A 20,775-nucleotide genomic window follows, 5' to 3' on the forward strand; every position below is an offset into this window, starting at 1 on the left:
GTTCTAAATATAAAAGGTATATTCTTTTTATTTTTTTTTTTTCAATTCCGCATTGGCTGTAGCTGACTTCAGAAAATGCACAGTAGATCATTTCTAAACATAGAGAACTCTACTGTGCAACCTCTTTAGGTATCGTTAGTCATTTTTGACAAAAGCTTTTATTATTGTATGTTTGGGATCATTGTCCTGCTGTAGCTGGAGGCGCCGTCAAAGATTTTTGAGGCATTTGGTTTAACTTGAAGAGATAAGACGCCTTTCTTCTTAATCATGTTCCAAACAGTTGATTTTGGTAAGCCTAAGGTTTGGCCTATTTCTCTGACTGTTTTTGTTCTCATAATGGCTTCCTTGACTTTCATTGGCACAACTCTGGTCCTCATGTTAACAGACTCCAAAGGCAATGAAAAGTCGAGAATCAAGACTAGATACTGAAAGCTGTCAGAAACACCTGTGAAGCCATTTGTCTCAAACATTATGGTACACTGAAATGGGGGGACTATGTGTAAAAAGTGATGTAATGTTTACATGGTGAAATCAAAATATCTAAATACCCTGTTGAGGAATAATTCAGTTCTGCACAGAGACTTCAATTGAGCTTAAGCTTTAATGTATGATATCATGGAGAGAAATCCAGAGTCTGCAATTCTCTGAAGAGTACAGTTTATTCAGCAGGATTTATATCTCCTAGACAGGCAGAGAAATGTGCTATCCTTAAAAAAGATAACAACAATAGATCTTTCTCTGTGGGAACTAATTAAAAATGGGAGGTTACATATTTGCAACATGCCCAGACTATATGTTGGGCAGCCCGGGAACCACGATAAGGCACTAAACATAAGGATATACACTCAAAATATGTCGTATTTGTAATTTTCCACAAAAGAAAAGACAGCTGTTAAATTCATCCACATAGCCGTTAATAACAGATGAGAATATAGACTTTGACCACATGTGAATTGTTTGATTACAAATTTAAAATTGTGGAGGACAGAGCCAAATCTTCATGCCAAATGTTATGGCTCATCCATTGTGTAATGCTAATTGTGTAGTTCCTCAGGTTTATATTCTGTCATTGACAATGAGAGTCACCCAAGTCAATGTAGGTAGGCACTAGGTAAGGTATGGCATGAGGTAAGACCTTTTGTTGATGTGCTCCAGTTTACAGCAGTTACCCGTGTCATCAGTCTTCATTCAGTTGTTGATCATCAAATATTTATTCCATCATAAAGCATCAAAGTCAAATGAGCTGTGAATAAAGTTTGTTAGCAATCTGACAGAGAGTGATACAAGCTCTGTATCTTTGCTTAACAATGTAGCTCAACTGACAATTCAGTTATCTTGTTTCGGGTACCAAAAGATAGCGAATGATTCTGCTGTCCTAACCACTCTGGGAAGTTTGTTCCACCAAGCTGAGACCAGTAGAGAAAAGCAACCCTCACAGGTAGGGGAGAGCCAGTTGTTGCCAGGTTGTGCAATGATGAGATCTGGCTTTGGTGTTGGGTTTTCAAGACATAATGGAGATTGAAAATTTTCTATAGCTGACATACATTAGATTGTGATGCTGTTTTCCATCCCTGCCGGGTACAAGTACTCATAGGGGAAGTCTTGCAAGGCAGATCTCCTCTTGATGTTTTCTTCAATTTCCTTCAGCTTGCTTTGGAAGTTTAAGATGGGCTCTCTCGTGTGTTTTTCAAAGGCAACTTCCTCAGGGTACTGTCCAAGTGGCACCTGTGGGGAAAGTGATCAGTACTGAGGGCCAGATCTTGAAGGCTTGTCTATATCCAAAACCCCAAAACCCATACAAATGCTATTTCAGGGCCACAGTAGTGAATCTTTCTCTCTGTTTTTTTTCATATTTTTGTTAAGTCTCAAATATTCTGTAACTTCTGGGTAAAGTTTGAGCTTCCAGACAGGAGGATACCAGGTTTTTGTCTTGGTGTTCATGATTCCATTTACCACAACAAGTACCCCAAGACAAGTGGATGCAAACTAACTCCAGCATCAAATCATCAAACCATATTACACTGTAGGTATGACATCCATTTCAGGATGAACACAAAACCACTGATATATGTACCCAAAATGCTCAATTTCTGCCTCATATGCGTATAACAATCAGTTCCAGTGCTAAAAATAATTTCCAGTCATTTGTATAATTTCTGAAGAAAACCCTGAAGACAGAAAAACTCTGTTGTACAGGTACTGCACAATAACTTAGCTGACTGGTTTTGCCTTCCCAAATACTTACAAAGTCATTTGGCACCTGGCTGAGGAAATGAGCCACATTCATAGACTCCAGTGTTGTGTCAATGTCTGGGAGAGTGTCCATTATGTCTTTCTCAGTCACCTCCTTGTCCTTGGGCTCAGGTTTCCTCATTGTTGTTGGTCCATTTGGCATCCATGCATACATATCATACTGTTTAATGACAAGGGTAAACAATAAAACTGGCTTGAGAATTGCGTTTGTGCTGCTGCAGTTCTCAGGCCTTATATTCTAAATGTTGACAGAACACACGTTATTAAGAGCACATTTTCAGTAGTCTATCTGGACAAAATCAATTTAATCAATACACATTGCAAATTCATTGCAAAAGTAGAACTGTCATAAAGGAAAGTTGTGCAAAAATAAAACTGAAATCCATCTTCAATCCAAAATCTGTATTACTGTTCATATAATCACAAGGAGAGTGGTAGAGGATTGAATGACATTTAAAAGCATTACAGCAGAAAATAAACCTATGATCTGATCTACACAGTCTTTCTCTTTGGCTATCTATGAATGTTTCTGAATGAAGGGTACTGTACCTGCCCATGGTTCACAGCAGCATGTTGGGCAGAGCAGGTGAACATTATCATGGTGATGTATTTAATGGCTTCTTCTCTTGTCTTCAGGCTTGAGGGGCAATCTAATGATCAACACACATCCAAAGTAAAAAAAATAGATCCCAGTTTACCATTTAATTTAAACAGGTTGCCATTTGTCAGTGTGGACAGAGTTTTTACGTTTATTATGAATGAAGTTACCTGACTTCTGCAGAAATCCATAGTTGTATATGAAAAACACCATTTCTTGCAGCTCTGGATCCTTGTGTATCTCTTCATCATCTGTGTAACATCCATTCACCACTTCACGAACAAAGCTGGATATATTAAATAAGTAATTAAATTAAATAAACAGGTTTGCATTCATGATAATTGGAATTGTGAAAAGATCACTACGGAAAAGACAAGCATCCTCCATTTAATAGCTATTTACTTATATATGGCATCCCAAATGGCCATGGCGTCATCTCTGTAGTAAAAGTTCTTCAAATGTTCAATGCCACGGTGCTTCACATTATCAGGCAGGCAGAGGCTCTCGTAGGTAATCTCCTGAGTTGCCCTCTTAAGACCTCCCAATGTTCATCGTTCCCAATTCCTGTGTGCTGTGTGGGTGAAAATGTATAATATAGTATTGTTTTCTGGGTTTCTGGTAGCAAAAACTTGAAAAACATGAAAAACATTAAAACATGAAAAAACTGTAAGCATACTCACGGGAAAACATTGGTTCAATTAAGTCACCATAGAAGTCTCATATTAACACTAGAGAGGACCACCTTTTCTTTCTACCTTAAACCACCAAGCCTGACACCCAGTGGCATCAGGCTCATCCAGCATTACAGGATTGATTTCAGCATCCACAACCTAGTCTCATAAAGATTGTGAAACAGTATGTTGCAAAACCATTTTCTTGATATAAAGGACATGTCAATTTCAACTTTTTATTTCTAATTTATCTTGGTTTTGTTTCATAGGTAAAGAAAATGTGCCAAGGTGTATTACAGGCACATTGAGAAAGTGCTAAAATGTGCAAAACAAACAAAACACAAAATGGAGAACATAATTAAATAAATACAAAGTAAAATATTCAAAAAAATTAGAATTTTTTTTTATTCTAACAACGCCGTTATTTTAATCCCAGCTATTTAGGAAAAGTCATGGAAGGAAGAGAATATGCATTCACGGTGTGGGAGTAATTTGTATTTTAAAGTCCAAACACCCAATGCTGTCAGCTCTGGCCTTTTTAGTGTTATGCAATAATATAAAAATGTCAAGGGAACATTATTTTGGGTAATCAATGATAAAATTTTATACTGACCTCCACGAAGAATCCACCTTTATTAATGAGGGTGTTTCTAGCAGTAATGTTGATTGGTAAAGTGTACCGACCAGTTGCACGAAGAATCTGTTAACACATAAATGCATTAGTTATACTGTTGTTAGAGCAAAATACACAATACAAAATGCAAATACACTGCATAAAAATGTATCAGTTAATAAATAAAATGTTTATGCAACCTAAAGAAGATTCTTGAATAGTCAACAGACCCAGCTGACACAATGTTCTCAGTGGTGTGAGAAAATCTCCTAAATTGCATCTTGCCAGTAGAAGAGCAGTAGAAGAACCTTGAGACAAAAGCCCACTTAGTTTTCTACTAGCACTATAGTGGCTCATAAAGCCACTTCTAAATTACACCTACTCAAGTATCTTGCCCTGTTCAAGAGGAAGAATGACATTCGCAGGGAAAGCTTGCTAGCTTTAAAATATTAGCAAATATAAGAGATAGGTAGGTACTGTCTTCCGTCATGTATACTAGATCAATGTGCATTGGCCCTGATAAATACATTTAGTAAATAAAGTTAATTAACACAAAATAAATTGAACAAAATTAGAACTTTCCCAGTCTTCACGGTGAGTGTAGTGATGGTGAAGAAAGTAGCCAGTGTGACATTTCAGGTTTGTGTTTCTCCAATGATCAAAATTACATAAGGGCTTTCATGGCACATACTGTAGCTAGCTCTCCATCACCATATCTCACTACCATTCAGGTAAATAGTTACAAATTTATTGTTTGTGGTAGGGTATGCACATTCAATTGCATACCTTTGATAGTGGATGTTGATCAGCCATAGAGTAGCTAGCAATGAAGAATATTTCCCCCATCAGATGTGTCCTGAGAAGATGAGAAACCAACTCATGGATGTAGAAGTCAGAGTTCCGGACCCAGATCTTGGCTAAGAGCCAGGCTTCTGGCTTGTCTTGTGGGGTGAAAACTGGATTATTCTCTCCAGGCTTCTGATTCAACTAGGAAAAAAATATTTATCAATGTTTGTCAAACATAATTATTACTTGTGTAGATGGCTGAACAAACAGGACAAACTGTTTTTTTAACACCCTAATGCAAAATTCAAGAATAAGCAAAAAGCTCATGGAAATACAATTTTGTTGAAGGTATTACTGCAAATGCACTGATTGTCCAACTCTCCAATGTTTGAATTAATTTGTTTGAAATATTGTAATTCTCATGCAATGACACTGAAGATTTACCTGTATGGCAATAGGCTTTAACTCCTCCTCAGTCTGTTGTAGCAGCATAATGGGTGCAGCCAAGAACTGTGGTGACTTGTCGACTATACCTTCTGCTATGCCGTCCAGTATCTCATAGTCCACCACATAGATGCTTCCATTCTGGTGGAACAGGAATGGATGCAACAGGCATAAATCTATTCAGTGTTTTGTAGAGAGGCCGATGAAGATAATGGAATTCAAAATCACAAACTCTGGTTCCCATCAGAAACATGTAAAATATACAGACAGGTGACAAATTGAAGGAAAAACCAACATAAAGTGTCTTTATAAGGTGTCAAGCCACCACAAGCCACCAGAATGTGCCTTGGCATAGATTCTACAAATCTTTAGAACTCTACTGGAGGGATGAAACACCATTCTTACAAACGATATTCCGTCAATCATTTTGATGATTTTGGTTGATCACGCTGTCTAGCACATCGGTCCAAAATCTCCCATAGGTGTTCAATTCGATTTAGATCTGGTGACTGTGAAAGCCATAGCATAAGATTCACATCATTTTCAAGCTCATCAAACCATTCAGTGACCCCTTGTGCCCTGTGGATGGGGGCATTGTCATCCTGAAAAAGACCACTCCCATCAGGATAGAAATGCTAGGATAAAGGTGATACCTCAGAATAACTTTATATTGATTTGCAGCGACCCTTCTCTCTGTGGGCACAAGTGGACCAAACCATGGCAGGAAAATATAGCATAACAGAGCCACCAAACCTCCTCACTGTAGGGGTTAAACATTGAGGCCTGTACTGTTCTCTTGGTGTACACCACACATGCACTCGCCCACACTTTCCGACCCTATTTAGTGAGGTCTTTCCCATAGATCTAAATGCAGCTGTTACTTTAGTCACTATTGTTTATTGAAACACAAGCCAGTTGAGCAGTCTCTGTGACTGAAGCTCCTACCGTCCATGCCTCAGTAATAAACCCTCTTTCAAAATCAATTAGATCAAGGTCAATTGGGCCTGCTCAGCATTTTTCTACATTCCACAAAGCATGATAGGATGTTAATCACTTAATTGTATCATGCGATGCACTTGTATGGATACATTTGCATTTGTTTTGTTTCTCCACTAATTTATTCAAGTTTTCCTTTAATCTGTCACCCGTCTGTACATAATTTTGAAATTAGTGGTTACCCTATAAATCACACAAAATAACTTTGAGGTAGTCCAGTGTAGCATTAAATTGGTTCATTCTACAGTACAGCCTAGCTACAAGCACATTCTATTTCTTACAACAAGTAGTTGAGAATTTGTTTTACTGAAATTGTTTTTCAGGACAGTTCAAGCGCTGAAGGCAGTTACAACTACTGTATAACAATGTGGCTGTTGCTATATTTTATTTTACATAAAAAACTCTCAAATGCAGACTAAAACCTGCTTTACAAACAAACATTTTACTGCCAGTAACACTTACTGCCAGTTACTATGAGGACCAGAAGAGGTTACAAAACAAAACTGCTTTTTTAAAATGATAATTATTCCATTTTATTTGGCAGATACTTTTATTAATATTTGGAGCAAGTGGCTATTTACAACACACTTATTGATGGCATTTTAATAAAGTGTTACCCAGCTACGCCATATCAACTCACTTGGATGTTTTCCTTGATATCAGGGTACACCTTTTCCAAAGTCTCCATTGGAATTTTCTGCTGATCTTCTGTGTACCTCTTGATCATTATTGGGTTACAACCATTGAGGAACAGGCTGCCATAAAAGGCATCTTCCTTCCAGTGTCGTGAGATGTATTCTAAGATAGAGAGGTGTGTTACTTTTAAAATGGGACATTACTACATGCTCCTCAAATTCAGACTTATTAATATCATATAATATCATAAAGTGTATATTATGGCTTCTCATTTTTTTTTTATCTGAAGAGAATCACTCAGATGGTGATCATGACTGAGACATATTGTAACTCTGAAAATGTGTCAAGATTGATTGAGATCCAATTCTTTAACTATACAATTTTAGCATTTCAATAAACATGAAAATAAATTATGGCTATCTTGAGAAACATTCTTTGTTGATTATTAAACAAGTGTCAAAGTGTTTGTCAAATATGTTATTTAAAACTTAACTGGCTGAGAACTGAAAAGCATTATTTGATTTAATTTTTTTTATCATTTGAGCTCTAGCATTGAAACGAAATTCAATAAATGCTCAAGAATTGCATGGTGTTTATGTACAACTTGAGTAAGTTCATCATCTCAGAGCTGAAGTACACTAACCTGCTTTTTTGCTTGGAAACCAAAACACATTTCTGATGTCATCAATTTTCTTCCACTTGCGGCAAAAGTTCCAAAGTCTCCGAAAGTTTGTCTGTGCTTTACTTCAAAAGATACATGTACATTACAACACAAAAGACTGCAATTGTGATCAAAAACAGACAGCCTTGAGACTGTAATGATTGGTCAGCCATATTTAAAAAAAACTCTTGTTAATTGTACAGACTGAAATTAAGTGTGACAATTTGTCTAACAAATCTGACAAATTTGGTTGTTAATTCATACTCAAGGGCAGTGTGCTTTTGAACATCTTCATCTTATTGAGCCTGGTCAGTACTCAGTCAGATAAATTTCTCACAAATTATAGCAGAAAACTATTTTATGTCGGTACATTTTAGGAAGTACCTGGATTTAAACACATTTTGTGAAATTAATAGGATTAGATTCTAGCATACTCACTAAAGGCCATCTTTAGCCTCGTTTCCTCCGCAGGAACTTTACCCCGGAACTAGGAACCTTTTGAGGAACTCAGCGTTTCCACCGCAGGAACTAGGGTCTAAATTTAGTTCCTGGGGCTTAATTTTACCCCCCAAAAAGTTCCTGCTCGGGGGGTAGTACTTTCCAAAAGTACAGGAACCTTTGGGTGGAGCTTGCAGCGCTGAACATTTCTGATTGGTCGAGTACTCGCAGTATTTTTTTGTATTTATTTTCCGCCATTAACCACCATGGTTTGAAAATATGCAGCCGCAAATTAATTTATTTTCATAATAACTTCAAATCAACTTGTATGTTATGCGGCGCAGTAGCCTAGTTTTTGGTTATAGCCTGCCAACATCTTGGAATTATAACGTGTGCTCTTCTGTTCTTTTCTTGCTTTAGTATTCGTTTTATAAAATGCTAAGCATTCGTGCTGGGACAGCATATTACGTAGGCTATCAAAACATTCAACGGATTAATTCGGGTTGCTGATATTTTCTTCCGGATTTTCTTTGTTAGCCCGTTGTAATTGACTCAAAAACGTTTGATACAGTTATGTGAGGTATGCGGTAGTTCTGCGTAATTAACATTGGTGATACAGTAAAAGCAAACTGGAAATCACCTTCCGCACTTTTTGTCAGGGTAAAATAGCAGGTTAATTCTAGTAATCGTCCCTTTAGCTTTTTCAGACTGCCGTAATTTTACTCCATTTTACTGCCATTCTTCAATTCCATGAAAAAGACCAGAAGACTATGGACTAATTTATGTGCATGGTTCGCATCTGGAGGGCACACTTCGCTGCTCGGCTAGCAGTAACTCGAAGGAAAGCAAACGGTGGCTGTACCACTACTAATTTAAATGTTCACGCAAGTCAGAGTTTTCGTTCTATTCTTGTCATTTTGCGATTAGCCTATATGGAATTGACGATGAGAAAGTAATCAAACAGCAAATTGTTTACAACGTGTGCATGTTTTTCTGCTGTTGTTGCCAGTTATATTGGAAATGTGAATGCATTCTGTCGCTTCGGATGTCAAGACATGAAAGCGAATGTTCGCATAAAAAACATAATGAATGTGTTTGAGAGGATATATAAAACAGTTTACCAATCTGATTATTGGGCCTGTTATATACTATTTGTTGCATAACAACGGTCCAAGTTCAACTACCAACGACATTTTTGCTTGACAACGGTAAAATATGCCAAACGGCTGCAGAAGAATATTTCAATTCCAGGTGATTAAATCGATAAAATCAATAATACAAAGTACCATATACAGTCCTTGTTGGTATGCCCGTTGTATATAAAGCCGCGTTTCCACCAAAATTACCCGAACTTTCGCCCCAGGAACTACTTTACCAGGAACTAAAAGGTTCCTTCAGCAATGGTTGTCTGCGTTTCCACCGGGGTCTAAAAGTACCGCGAAGATTAGGCCAAATTAGCCCACTGACGTTGTCGTCGGTCCATCTGTCATATGATTTCTTCTGTAACCCATACTACCAACCGAAGTAGCCTACATTATTTTCTAATAACCGGGACAGCCCGGAGGGGTTATTCCACATATATACAACGGGTTACCACAATGACTATATATGGTTACTTTGTATTTATTGATTTTCATATATCCTCTCAAAACACATTCATTAACAGCAGAAAACATGCACACGTTGTAACAATTTGCTGTTTTATTACTTCTCGTCGTCAATTCCATATAGGCTAATCGCAAAATGACAAGAATAGAAACGAAAACTCGGACTTGCGTGAAAATGTAATTAGTAGTGGTACAGCCACCGTTTGCTTTCCTTCGAAGTTTACTGCTAGCCGAGCAGCGAAGTGTGCCCTCCAGATGCGAACCATGCACCATAAATTAGTCCATAGTCTTCCTGGTCTTTTCGTGGAATTGAAAAATGGCAGTAAAATTGAGTAAAATTACAGCAGTCTGAAAAAGCTAAAGGGAAGATTACTAGAATTAACCTGTTATTTTACCCGGATAAAAAGTGCGGAAGGTGATTTCCAGTTTGCTTGTACTGTATCACCAATGTTAATTACGCAGAACTACCGCATACCTCACATAACTGTATCAAACGTTTTGAGTCATTACAACGGGCTAACAAAGAAAATCCGGAAGAAAATATTCAGCAACCGAATTAATCCGTTTGAATGTTTTGGTAGCCTACGTAATATGCTGTCCCAGCACGAATGCTTAGCATTTTATAAAACGAATACTAAAGCAAGAAAAGAAACAGAAGAGCACACGTTATAATTCCAAGACGTTGACAGGCTATAACCAAAAGTAGGCTACTGCGCCGCATAACATACAAGTTTGATTTGAAGTTATTATGAAAATAAATTGGTTTGCCGCTGCATATTTTCAAACATGGCGGGTAATGGCGGAAAATAAATACAACACAAATGCTACGAGTACTCGACCAATCAGAAATGTTCAGCGATGCAAGCTCCACCCAAAAGGTTCCTGTACTTTCGGAAAGTACTACCCCCCGAGCAGGAACGTTTTGGGGGGTAAAACAAAGCCCCCAGAACTAAATTTAGACCCTAGTTCCTGCGGTGGAAACGCACTGAGTTCCTCAAAAGGTTCCTAGTTCCGGGGTATAGTTCCTGCGGTGGAAACGCGGCTTAAGTGGAATAAAACCCCTCCGGGCTGTCCCGGTTATTAGAAAATAATGTAGGCTACTTTGGTGGTAGTATGGGGTTACAGAAGAAATCATAGGACAGATGGACGGACTACAACGTCGCTTTTTCATACGTCAGTGGGCTAATTTGCCTAATCTTCGCGGGACTTTAGACCGCGATGGAAAACGCAGACAACCATGGGCTGAAGGAACCTTTTAGTTCCTGGTAAAGTAGTTCCTGGGACTGAAAGTTCTGGGTAATTTTGGTGGAAACGCGGCTTTTGTTTAATAGGCATTTTTTGGATTTTATAGTCATTTAAAACGTTGTATTTTGAATTGCATTGCTGTAGAAATATGAGTAGGGCAGTTGTTAAGCAAAGGGTTGAAAAAGATTAGGTTTCTACTTACATCTTCACTGCATTGTAAATCAATGCGACTATCTTGCGAGTCTCAAACCACAGTTCTTTTGGCAATTCAAAGAAGTTTCCTCCTTTCACAAAACCAGGGAGGCCAGGTTTGTGAGTGAAACTGTAAAGAAATATTATCATGGTATTAATGTTACATGCTATCTCATGTGGTGTGCCTCAAGGGCAAGGCTTGGCCCTTTACTTTTTACATATATATACATATATACATATATATATACCAGATGACCTTCAGCCAGTAGACTCCCTTCTCAATTGTATTTCTGAAATCTATTTAGATGGGGCATACATTTCTCCAAGTAACAAGGATAAAACAGATTTAGGTAATACATGGCAAAAAAAAAAAAAAAAAGTTGCAAAAAAACCTTAAAATGCTTCTTTAAATGTTGAGCCCCAGGCAAGACACCTCAGTGTAAATGTATATTGCAACCAAAGTTTTCAGCAATGCATAAAAGATGAAACTAAAACAGCATTCTTACATTTTAATCGCAAAACTTGGACCCCTTGTTTTCTATGTGACACTACAATGAAAAAACTTGCAATACACTGCTCTCTGCCCTTCCTAGAAAAGTAATAGTATAACTCTGGGGTTTTCAAAATGCAGCTTCTTCTAACTGGAACCAAAAAGAGAGAGCACATCACACCAGTTTGTGGGTCCCTTCATTGGCTGCCAGTTAGATAAATGATAAATTCAGAATCTGCTCCTTGCTTTCATGGAACTCGCTGGATTAAATGTGCTTGATAAATAAAGTTTAATTAATTGATTGATTGATTGATTGATTGATTGATTGATTGATTGATTGATTGATTGTAGATCCTTTTGCTGCTATTGACTAGAGGAGAACCAACTGCATGATGATGATGTTGATGATGATATCTACAATTCTGCTTAAATGCATTTCCAGCATTAAAAGTTTATAAAATGAATTGCCAATGGTTAGAAAATCCATTTTGTAACCACAATTGTATTGAGTGGAAAATTGGTTCTGCACTGGCCTCTATATATGCATATGAAAAATTCAGATTAGGAAGCTTTAAATACTTACTGCAACTGTTCAGGAAAAATACTGATGATGCCCCTACAAAGAAAAAAATATATATTCTGTCATAATGCTGTTTCTGAAGCTATATATGACTGAAATATAAACATCTAGAGGAAAGAGGACATTTCCTTTCTCACAGACATCCAGGAATGTTTGTACTTACAGGAGAAAACTGAGAATTAAGGATTTGCCAGTAGAACTTTCTTGAGAAGCTTCTTCCTTGACAACTGGGTTTACCCAAAACATAAAAAGGATACACATTTTCCCATAAAAGATTAACCATGCTTTGAACATTTACAGAAATCTACATTTATCAATACGGAATGAATATACAAGACAATTGAGTGACAAAAATAAACAAGTGTTTAAATAAGCAAAAATAAATAAGAGAAACCATTAGGGTTATTATTAGGCTGAAAATATCAGCCTATGAAAATTACTTTGGATGTTTATTTTTATTTCTTGAATTAATCTGAAAATAAACCACATGGGGAGTGATCAGTTTTACCTAAATTCTCAAATTTAGGCTGCACAGACCATGTCCAAGTAAATTAGTTTGTGTGTAAGTGTGTCGGCTGCTTTTGTGAAATACAAGAATAAATATTCAACTTGCTCTACTGTCTATGCATTCTTTTTGTGCCTTTAACATAAAGTCCTTACCTGTAAAACTTTTTGTCCTGCTGACTTTATCTTTTGACAAAGAATCTTGAAGAGAACAAGTAGTGGAAAATAAATAACTTAAAACAATTCATAATACATTATTCCTATGTAATACAGAGAGATAGATAGATAGATAGATATAGCTATCTTCTTTTGTAGAATATAGATTTCTTTATTCATTTCTGCAAACAGTACTATTCTATACATACTGTATAAAATAATACAAAGAAGCTTCACATTTCAAAGCTTTATAATGCAAAGCGTTGCTCTTAGTAGATAATAAGACATTCATAATCCTGATCTGTCTTTCTATGTTTGCAGCTTGTGATTAATCATTTTCCTACCGGTTTCTCAGATTTTTCTTGTACAAATAACAACAATTTGCTTAACTTCATTGTAGTGCTCTTGTATATATTTTTCATTCTCAAATAATAGGCTATATTTGGTTGCATTAACACAGTGGGATCCATATAAACCTGCTGAAGATACATAGTGCAGTGCATAGGTATTTGGACAGTGACACAATTTTTGCTGTATGTATAAAAAGGGCTACAATTATTACAGGGTTCACGCAATATGGATGCGAATACTCTCATAGTATACTCTCTAAATTTTACAGTCTTCACTTTAACCTCATATTCATGGTTTCATTTCCAAACAACAGAAAGCCTGATCACTGTCCAAATACTTATGGACTGCACTGTAAATGTAACTTTGCAAACATATGCAGTTTCATAAAATCATACTGTATTTAATTACTTTGGATGCATTGAGAACTGCAGAGAATATTACCTTGGCATAACAATTTTAGCTATGGAATTATAGTAGAACATAAATCTTACACATGGTGATCATTAAAAATTAGTATGAATTACCTTTTCCATGCTGACCAATTTTTTCTGTGGGGGGAAAACACATTTTTTGTAATACTTGCTAGTATAAAAGCTCTAGATAATTGTTTATAATATTATTGACATCATTGACACAACATCAACATTTCTGTTTTTTTGATGTGGTTTTATGGTTTATATATTGTAGTAAGATGTAAAGAGTGAAGCATGTGTATACATTTTACCTTGAAACTTTTGATTGTTGAGCAAAGATTCCATTCTCTCCAGAGATAAATCATGGCGAAGTAGCTCAGCTGAAATTGAAATAAAAAATATGTGCTTAACAAGTGCATGAAGTTCAAGAAAAGAAAGAAAAAAAAAAGCATACGGTTGCCACGAGTAACAAACAGGCTTTGAGTAAAATGCATGTGTAAGCTGGTACGTTTAATTGCTTCAATCCATCGTGGAAAGAAAGACCATGCTTTCGTAGTTCTTCTGAGTGTACAATGCAGCATACATTCAAATTATACACCTGACTCATCTATGAAAAAAAATATTTCCACCTGTACTTCCTACATCATTGATGTAAAGTGAATTTGGGTAATACCCTCAGCCCAAGTTTGTAGTGATGCAGACTTACCAAGAGAGCAGATAGAGGGTACAAAAAGTCTGTACAAGAACACTTGCAAAAATGCTGATTTGACTGTGGGACAGCCCTAAGCCCTCATAGACTTCACAGGAAGTACTTTTAAGTCTATAATGAGTCCAAAAGTTCAGAGAATGGAGGCACATTCAAATTGTCCAAGTGAATTAGTTTGTGTGTAAGTGTGTCGGCTGCTTTTGTGAAATACAAGAATAAATATTCAACTTGCTCTACTGTCTATGCATTCTTTTTGTGCCTTTAACATAAAGTCCTTACCTGACTCGATTTGTGACGTGATGATGATTTTTTCTGTCAAAGAATATTGAAGAGAACAAGTAGTGGAAAATAAATAACTTAAAACAATTCATAATACATTATTCCTATGTAATACAGAGAGATAGATAGATATAGCTATCTTCTTTTGTAGAATATAGATTTCTTTATTCATTTCTGCAAACAGTACTATTCTATACATACTGTATAAAATAATACAAAGAAGCTTCACATTTCAAAGCTTTATAATGCAAAGCGTTGCTCTTAGTAGATAATAAGACATTCATAATCCTGATCTGTCTTTCTATGTTTGCAGCTTGTGATTAATCATTTTCCTACCGGTTTCTCAGATTTTTCTTGTACAAATAACAACAATTTGCTTAACTTCATTGTAGTGCTCTTGTATATATTTTTCATTCTCAAATAATAGGCTATATTTGGTTGCATTAACACAGTGGGATCCATATAAACCTGCTGAAGATACATAGTGCAGTGCATAGGTATTTGGACAGTGACACAATTTTTGCTGTATGTATAAAAAGGGCTACAATTATTACAGGGTTCACGCAATATGGATGCGAATACTCTCATAGTATACTCTCTAAATTTTACAGTCTTCACTTTAACCTCATATTCATGGTTTCATTTCCAAACAACAGAAAGCCTGATCACTGTCCAAATACTTATGGACTGCACTGTAAATGTAACTTTGCAAACATATGCAGTTTCATAAAATCATACTGTATTTAATTACTTTGGATGCATTGAGAACTGCAGAGAATATCACCTTGGCATAACAATTTTAGCTATGGAATTATAGTAGAACATAATCTTACACATGGTGATCATTAAAAATTAGTATGAATTACCTTTTCCATGCTGACCAATTTTTTCTGTGGGGGGAAAACACATTTTTTGTAATACTTGCTAGTATAAAAGCTCTAGATAATTGTTTATAATATTATTGACATCATTGACACAACATCAACATTTCTGTTTTTTTGATGTGGTTTTATGGTTTATATATTGTAGTAAGATGTAAAGAGTGAAGCATGTGTATACATTTTACCTTGAAACTTTTGATTGTTGAGCAAAGATTCCATTCTCTCCAGAGATAAATCATGGCGAAGTAGCTCAGCTGAAATTGAAATAAAAAATATGTGCTTAACAAGTGCATGAAGTTCAAGAAAAGAAAGAAAAAAAAAAGCATACGGTTGCCACGAGTAACAAACAGGCTTTGAGTAAAATGCATGTGTAAGCTGGTACGTTTAATTGCTTCAATCCATCGTGGAAAGAAAGACCATGCTTTCGTAGTTCTTCTGAGTGTACAATGCAGCATACATTCAAATTATACACCTGACTCATCTATGAAAAAAAATATTTCCACCTGTACTTCCTACATCATTGATGTAAAGTGAATTTTGGGTAATACCCTCAGCCCAAGTTTGTAGTGATGCAGACTTACCAAGAGAGCAGATAGAGGGTACAAAAAGTCTGTACAAGAACACTTGCAAAAATGCTGATTTGACTGTGGGACAGGCCTAAGCCCTCATACACTTCACAGGAAGTACTTTTAAGTCTATAATGAGTCCAAAAGTTCAGAGAATGGAGGCACATTCAAATTGTCCAAGTGAATTAGTTTGTGTGTAAGTGTGTCGGCTGCTTTTGTGAAATACAAGAATAAATATTCAACTTGCTCTACTGTCTATGCATTCTTTTTGTGCCTTTAACATAAAGTCCTTACCTGACTCGATTTGTGACGTGATGATGATTTTTTCTGTCAAAGAATCTTGAAGAGAACAAGTAGTGGAAAATAAATAACTTAAAACAATTCATAATACATTATTCCTATGTAATACAGAGAGATAGATAGATAGATAGATATAGCTATCTTCTTTTGTAGAATATAGATTTCTTTATTCATTTCTGCAAACAGTACTATTCTATACATACTGTATAAAATAATACAAAGAAGCTTCACATTTCAAAGCTTTATAATGCAAAGCGTTGCTCTTAGTAGATAATAAGACATTCATAATCCTGATCTGTCTTTCTATGTTTGCAGCTTGTGATTAATCATTTTCCTACCGGTTTCTCAGATTTTTCTTGTACAAATAACAACAATTTGCTTAACTTCATTGTAGTGCTCTTGTATATATTTTTCATTCTCAAATAATAGGCTATATTGGTTGCATTAACACAGTGGGATCCATATAAACCTGCTGAAGATACATAGTGCAGTGCATAGGTATTTGGACAGTGACACAATTTTTGCTGTATGTATAAAAAGGGCTACAATTATTACAGGGTTCACGCAATATGGATGCGAATACTCTCATAGTATACTCTCTAAATTTTACAGTCTTCACTTTAACCTCATATTCATGGTTTCATTTCCAAACAACAGAAAGCCTGATCACTGTCCAAATACTTATGGACTGCACTGTAAATGTAACTTTGCAAACATATGCAGTTTCATAAAATCATACTGTATTTAATTACTTTGGATGCATTGAGAACTGCAGAGAATATTACCTTGGCATAACAATTTTAGCTATGGAATTATAGTAGAACATAATCTTACACATGGTGATCATTAAAAATTAGTATGAATTACCTTTTCCATGCTGACCAATTTTTTCTGTGGGGGGAAAACACATTTTTTGTAATACTTGCTAGTATAAAAGCTCTAGATAATTGTTTATAATATTATTGACATCATTGACACAACATCAACATTTCTGTTTTTTTGATGTGGTTTTATGGTTTATATATTGTAGTAAGATGTAAAGAGTGAAGCATGTGTATACATTTTACCTTGAAACTTTTGATTGTTGAGCAAAGATTCCTTTCTCTCCAGAGATAAATCATCCTGAGGTAGCTTAGCTGAAATTGAAATAAAAAAATATGTGCTTAACAAGTGCTTGAAGTTCAAGAAAAGAAAGAAAGAAAAAGCATACGGTTGCCACGCGTAACAAACAGGCTTTGAGTAAAATGCATGTATAAGCTGGTGCGTTTAATTGTTGGACACATCTTGGAAAGGAAGACCATGCTTTCGTAGTTCTTCCGAGTGTACAATGCAAATTACATTCAAATTATACACCTGACTCATCTATGAAAAAAATATTTCCACCTGTACTTCCTACATCATTGATGTAAAGTGAATTTTGGGTAATACCCTCAGCCCAAGTTTGTAGTGATGCAGACTTACCAAGAGAGCAGATAGAGGGTACAAAAAGTCTGTACAAGAACACTTGCAAGAATGCTGATTTGAGTGTGGGACAGCCCTAAGCCCTCATAGACTTTACAGGAAGTACTTTTCAGTCTATAATGAGTCCAAAAGTTCAGAGAATGGAGGCACATTCAAATTGTCAATTTTATCCAATCGAGATCTGCCATCTTTAAGGACAATCCAACCCCTTAAATGCTTCTTAAAGGAGTGAGACGCTAGGGAGCTCCCGAAGGATGCTTGAGCAAGGAAATGCAAGGTGTGTGGCAGGGTGCGCAAATCACAGACCAGACGGGTTGGAAAATTGTAATGAACTGCACCAGAATTGCAGACCGCTGCTCGACCTTGACTGGCACACCTCCAGCAGCAACTCTCCTCACACTTTGGCACAGGGTGAGTCAGGAAATTACCAAACAGCTTAGGTGCGTCAAAATCTGTGACAAAAATGCCACTTCGCCAATGTGATATGCTATGTGCCAGCCAGGAAATAGAGCTCTTTAACTTTTTCAGATCCTTTATCCTAATGGTTTTTGTGTTTTCTCACAAGAAATCCTCACAAAAGGTACCAGCGATAGTGTTTTTATAAGACTATCTGACCCAGACCATTTTTATTTTCACTCAAGATGAGCTTGGGTAAGGTTTCTATGAATTATTCATGAACTGTCCAAACACAAAGATATGCTGCCCTGAAAGCCTGTTTGATGGCTTTGTACCATCAGATAATAGTTGGCCTTCAAACCTGCAAAGTAAGACGACCAGTATATTATGTCATGATTTTTGCACACATTGAATGAAAACAAAATTCTATTTCTGATTTGCATTGTAATTTGAATTATGATGGGATTATGCTTCCTTAAACAGGATCCTGCAGTAATGCACATGTCATTTTCCAGTGAGATGATTGGTCAGGGGGTGGTGTCTTTAGATGGGTTAAACACTTACCCTGAACAAAAATTGTCTGGAGAAGGTTAGCTTTGCAGCATAAGTCACCATGGCATTTTAGCCATGTTATTTTCAAATTATTTTCTTACTTTTCTGCTAAACGGAAAATTAAATTCTTATATAGTTATAAAGCGAGGAGTTTAGGAGAAAAAAGTCCGGAATTAACACCTGTCACCTTATTAGAAATTAAGGTCATTCTGATCTAATGTTCCAGCAAGGACTTGCACATTAGATTAAGCTGCACAAACGGAATGGAATGGAATTCATTAAAAGCAAAGTACAGCTGTGGGTGAGCAACAAACATTAAATTCCATTATTGGTTCACTTCACAGAAAGAAAGAAAAAATCAGTAATTATAGCAAAGACTTTATTTTAGTGTCAGTCAAATTACAGCAGAACATCATGAAGTAACTTACATCCTGTTCAGACAAGCAAAATACTTTTAATAACTCTACCGCCGTGTCCACTCCCAGGAGAGGATGTTCAGTACTCCCACTGATGCTACAAGTCATGCCCTCACCTGAAAGTTATATCACATTGCTACAGAAGTTATGAACCTCAATTAATTTATCAATTCTTTTTCTGACCTTTTAAATGAATAGTACCTGTGACAAATGTGTGAAAACTTTTGAGATTGAAGCGTCTCACCTGAATTTTCCTTGATGGTCCGCCGAGCTGAGTAAATCTCTCTGAAGACAGGGAAGTAGCATTCCTTCTCCGAGTCCAATGAGGTAACAGTCACATAGCTGCAGCGCCACGATGTGAACTGATGAAGCCAAGAGCTCTTTCGTCGGATGGTGATTTCCTTTGGTTCTCCAGTTAACTCAATTGTCTTGTGGGACAAGAATGATTAACTGAACAACTGCTGGAATGTGACAGTGGTGTATAAAAGCAGTGTGCTAGAAAATAAACTTTTTGTAGGCTGTTTTCAGGCTATTTTAAAATGTAACAATATACATAGTGCTATGTTTTCATCATACTGTAACAGGTGTTACAATCAAAATGCTATTTTGTGTTACTTTCAACAGGCTGTGTTCAAAAGCCTCCCTTGGTAATACATAAATTGTATATTTGTGACATACATTGACACAAAATGTGTTGAAAGCAACACAAAAGTAGTCACACAAAAAAGTGTGCTAGATATTAACACATCATTTTTGAGAGTGCTGTGCATTTACCAATTATGTATTCAAACTTACTGTGTCATCTTGAATTAGATATTCGTTTTTTCCCAGGCTTTCTGGAAATTGAATGTAAATTCTATCTATTGGTCTTGGTTCAACTTTCACAATATATCTTGCCATCTTGTTTTTTTAGAGTTCACTTTTCTAGTGAGAAACCTGGGCTACTAACTCCTTTTATATTGTTACCTGGAATCCACCCACAAGGAAGTGATATTTATCAATTCCATCAGTAGCTAACTTTTAGGAATTGGCCTGGAGGGATGTTATGCAATTTGGGACAACTGTTGCTGTACCCACAGAAAACTGCACACCAGAAGATTTTAAAAATTTGTAAGCATTTTAAAATTATGTAACAAACATATAGAGAAATATAGAAACATCGACATCCAGGGTTTTTAATGGGCATCCTTGAAGGTAATGTAGGGGGTCCCTGGCCAGACTTGATATACAGTGACTATATGTAGATTTGGATAAATATTTCAAAATATATATGGTTGGGCTGTGACGGTCCGGGTAGGGGGGACCCAAACGCAGAGGGAAAAAAACAAACTCAAAAGGGAAAATTAACAAAGACTTTACTAACACAAGGTGAACAAACAAGGAAAAACACAGACAGGGCAGAACACGGGAAGGCAGAGCACAAGGGAAGGTCAAAAACACAAGTCAGGAACAAAATACAGGCAGGTGAAACACAAACTCAAAAAATAATCTAATGAAACAGAAAACAACAAGAACTCAAAAACACAGGCGGGGCAGAACACGGGAAGGCAGAGCACAAGGGAACAAGCAGGTACATACAGTTTG

General features: G+C 36.4%; 1 pseudogene; it reads right to left on the reverse strand.

The window, feature by feature from the left end:
* Window positions 1-570: 570 nt before the first annotated feature.
* LOC118224952 lies at window positions 571-20,117 on the reverse strand (annotated as a pseudogene).
* Between the last annotated feature and the right edge of the window lie 658 nt (window positions 20,118-20,775).

Source organism: Anguilla anguilla, chromosome 4 (genome assembly GCF_013347855.1).
Source record: "Anguilla anguilla isolate fAngAng1 chromosome 4, fAngAng1.pri, whole genome shotgun sequence".
NCBI lineage: Eukaryota > Metazoa > Chordata > Actinopteri > Anguilliformes > Anguillidae > Anguilla > Anguilla anguilla.